The sequence below is a fragment of the Callorhinus ursinus genome, unplaced genomic scaffold (genome assembly GCF_003265705.2).
Source record: "Callorhinus ursinus isolate GAN/ISIS: 27379988/994484 unplaced genomic scaffold, GSC_fseal_2.0 scaffold4623, whole genome shotgun sequence".
Classification (NCBI taxonomy): Eukaryota; Metazoa; Chordata; class Mammalia; order Carnivora; family Otariidae; genus Callorhinus; species Callorhinus ursinus.
This window is the reverse complement of record NW_027401677.1, coordinates 1-3,955: the sequence shown is the minus strand read 5'-3', so window position 1 is coordinate 3,955 and position 3,955 is coordinate 1. Positions and strand designations below refer to the sequence as shown.

The 3,955-nt window shown below is 46.2% G+C and overlaps 1 long non-coding RNA gene across 1 annotated transcript; it reads right to left on the bottom strand.

Annotated features, from left to right (window-relative positions):
* Positions 1 to 2,663: 2,663 nt before the first annotated feature.
* LOC141372287 (uncharacterized) lies at positions 2,664 to 3,309 on the bottom strand. Its single transcript, XR_012377525.1, has 3 exons — positions 3,122 to 3,309; positions 2,933 to 3,012; positions 2,664 to 2,819 (listed from the first exon to the last, which is right to left on the bottom strand). It is a non-coding gene; the product is annotated as an uncharacterized lncRNA (long non-coding RNA).
* Positions 3,310 to 3,955: the final 646 nt, after the last annotated feature.

Below are 3,955 nucleotides of genomic sequence, written 5' to 3'. Positions count from 1 at the left end.
ACAGCTACTATACCTGGATATGACTTCCTAAAAAGAAATTTGACAAGATGGCTTAAAAATATGTATACCCTGGGGGCGCCTAGGTGGCTCATTCGTTAAGCATCTGCCTTCGGCTCAGGTCACGATCCCAGGGTCCTGGGATCCAGCCCCACATCGGGCTCCCTGCTCGGCGGGAAGCCTGCTTCTCCCTCTCCCACTCCCTCTGCTTGTGTTCCCTCTCTCGCTGTGTCTCTCTGTCAAATAAATAAATAAAATCTTTAAATATATATATATATATACCCTGGGGTGCCTGGGTGGCTCACTGGGTTAAGCGTCTGCCTTCAGCTCAGGTCATGATCTCAGGGTCCTGGGATCGAGCCCCATGCTCCCTGCTTCTCCTTCTCCCTCTGCTCCTCCCCCCGCTCAGGCTCTCTCTCCCTCTCTCTCTCTCTCTCAAATAAATAAATAAAATTTAAAAAATATATATGTATACCCTTGGGGCTCCTGGGTGACTCAGTCAGTTAAGCGTCTGACTCTTGATGACTCTTGATCTCGGTTCAGGTTTTGATCTTGGGGTGGGTTGTGAATTTGAGCCCCATGTTGGGCTCCACTCTGGGCATGGAGCCTACTATAAACACACACACACGTACACACACACATCATTTTCTCAGGAATTTCTCTTAAGGAAATTATTAGAGATACAATCAAAGAACAAGTATCATTTCCATTGTTTGGGTGGGAATTAAAGTGCTAAACAAGGCAATGGCAACACCCATTAAGGTTCATCCAGAAGATTCTGAACAGCTATTAAACATCATATCGGAGCATGAAAAAGGGCTTATATATGACACAAAGAGGGGGATATGGGCTACAAATGGTATTGATCAGTAAAATTCGAGGTAAGTCTATAGACTTATTAATCATATTGTACTAATGTACTAATGTTAATTTCCAGGCCCAATAAAGTACTATGGTTATGTAAGATTTGTAATATTACCTACCATTGGGAGAAGCTGAGGGAAGGGTCCATGGGACCACTCTGTACTGTTTTTGTAACTTTTTTGAGTCTGTAATAATTTCAAAATAAGTTTTTTAAAAATTGTATTAGTTAGGACAGTCTGCTGCAACAAACATCCTCATTGTCGAAGGGGTTTACATCAACAAAGGGTGATTTCTTTTCTTCACACGCTACCAGGTTGTGTTACTCAGGGACCCAGGGATATGAAGGCTCTGACTTGACATGGGCCTCTATAGTTGCCAAGCAAGGAAAATGACACTTAGAGCATCTCCCTGAAGGTGACACTTGTGCCTAATATCCTTAGCCCAATCAAGTCATATGGTCACTACTAGCTTCACTTGGGAACAAAAGGAGCAGTCCTTTTTGGGCCGAGAACAAGTTTAGTGAGTACCACACTGTGCAGAAAACAATCCCGTTTCACAAAGATTTACATTATGTCTATAGATCTATTGATCAATTGATCAGTCAATCAGTAGACAGTAGATGACTGGACCTTGAGTAGATTGTGGATGTCTCCTCTTGGTAATTTCTAAGTTTTCCACTTTCTAGAGTTTTTACATTTAAGCATGTGCTATAATCCAAGATAATGACCAAAATAGATGGAATTTAGATCAACCTCAAAGGAATAGTCTTAAGTAGGAGATGATGAGGATGAGAATTTGAGGAAGTAACACCCTTGTTTTTCTAGCCCCAGACATTTGTGATTTCAGTTTTAATCTCAGAGACATTTTATCAAGCAGGATTCTTGTTTACAAATGACATGCACCAGGGGCTCCCCGGCGGCTCAGTCGTTAAGCATCTTCCTTCGGCTCAGGTCATGGTCCCAGGGTCCTGGGATCGAGCCCCGCATCGGGCTCCCTGCTCCACGGGAAACCTGCTTCTCCCTCTCCCACTCCCCCTGCTTGTGTTTCCTCTCTCACTGTCTCTCTCTCTGTCAAATAAATAAAATCTTAAAAAAAAAAATGACATAAACCAGCCTGGGTGGTTTCTTTCTTTCTTTTTTTTTTTTTTAAGATTTTATTTATTTATTTGAGAGAGAGAGAGAATGAGAGATAGAGAGCACGAGAGGGAAGAGGGTCAGAGGGAGAAGCAGACTCCCTGCTGAGCAGGGAGCCCGATGTGGGACTCGATCCCAGGACTCCAGGATCATGACCTGAGCCCAAGGCAGTCGCTTAACCAACTGAGCCACCCAGGCGCCCCCTGGGTGGTTTCTGAATCAAAAGGACAATGGGTCTTGGATTCCTAGCCTGGCTCTGGAGTCAAAGTCCTGGATGTGAGAATATGGTTGGCCAATTCCAAGTCACATGCTCATGTTCTTGTGCAAGGGATGCTGGGAAAGCTAATATTTAGCCTTTAGAATTTCAAAAGTTGGAGGTAGGAGAGAGATCCACAAATGCAGGAACAAGGTTCAGATGCTGAATAGACAAAATAAAGTTGGGGGGAGGGGTACCATAGTTTGAGAAAAGGGAGATCAGCTCTACCACCAACTTGCTATGTGACCTTGGGCAAAGGGGGGGGCGCCCTCCCATTTCCTTCTCTGTGCCTCCATTTCTTCGGCTCTTTGTTAAAGGGGGCCTGAGTGATTTTCCTGATATTCGCGTATGAAACAGACATTTTACATATATTTTTTAAAGATTTTATTTATTGGGGCGCCTGGGTGGCTCAGTCGGTTAAGCGTCTGCCTTTGGCTCAGGTCATGATCCCAGGGTCCTGGGATCGAGCCCCGCATCGGGCTCCCTGCTCAGCGGGAAGCCTGCTTCTCCCTCTCCCTCTGCCTGCAGCTCCCCCTGCTTGTACTCTGTTTCTCGCTCTCTCGCTCTCTCTGTCAATAAATAAATAAAATCTTTAAAAAATAAAATGGATGTTAAATGATGCAGCTGCTGCAGAAAACAATACGCAGTTTCTTTGAACAATTAAAAATAGAATTACCAGCACCTGGCTAGCTGAGTCAGAAGTGCCTGCAACTCTTGCCCTCTGGGTTGTGAGTTCGAGCCACACGTTGGGTGTAGAGATGACTTAAACAAAACATAGAAAAAAAGAAAAAGAGAGCGCTATAATTGCAGGCGACTAGCAGTATCCACTGCCCCTGTAGACAGGTGTGCTATCCCCCCACCGTCTACCCACTGCGAGCCAGGACCACGAGTTGCAGTCAGGTCAGCCAAGGAGGACAGAGCGCAGATTCCAGGCAGGGTGTTGGGGTCGCTGAGCAGCCTAACACGCAGGATGGGAAGAGCAGACAGGACTGCAGGTGCCCCACAGGGATTCTGATGGCCTTTTCCTCCCTGGATGCCCCAGGGGTTCCTGGCAGCCAGGGTGTGGGCGGCTTGAAAGAGGGCTGGGAGGCCGTGCTGCCCTTGACTTACGTCCTGAGGCCAGGGCTCACCATGGCTGACGCAAGAAGCTGTGAAAGCCAAGGTTGCACGCGTGGCTTGGAGGAGATTTTCACCATGTTGGGGTTTTTTTTCCCCTCTCACTTATTTATTTCCCCTCCCTCCTTACTTCCCTTTTTCCTTTCTTTCTATGTTTCTTTTCCTTTCTTTTTTATTTTTAATCATGGCAAAATACACATAACATAAAATTTACCATCTTAACCATTTTAAGTGCATGGTTCAGTGGCATTAAGAACATTCACGTTGGGCGCCTGGGTGGCTCAGTCGTTAAGCATCTGTCTTCGGCTCAGGTCATGATCTTGGGGTCCTGGGATCGAGCCCTGCCTCGGGCTCCCTGCTCCGCGGGAAGCCTGCTTCTCCCTCTCCCACTCCCCCTGCTTGTGTTCCTGCCCTCGCTGTGTCTCTCTCGGTCAAATAAATAAAATATTTTTATTTATTTATTTTTTAAATGTTTCATTTATTTATTCATGAGAGTCAGAGAGAGAGAAGCAGAGGCAGAGGGAGAAGCAGAGGCAGAGGGAGAAGCAGGCTCCCTGCCTAGCAGGGAGCCCGATGCGGGGCTCGATCC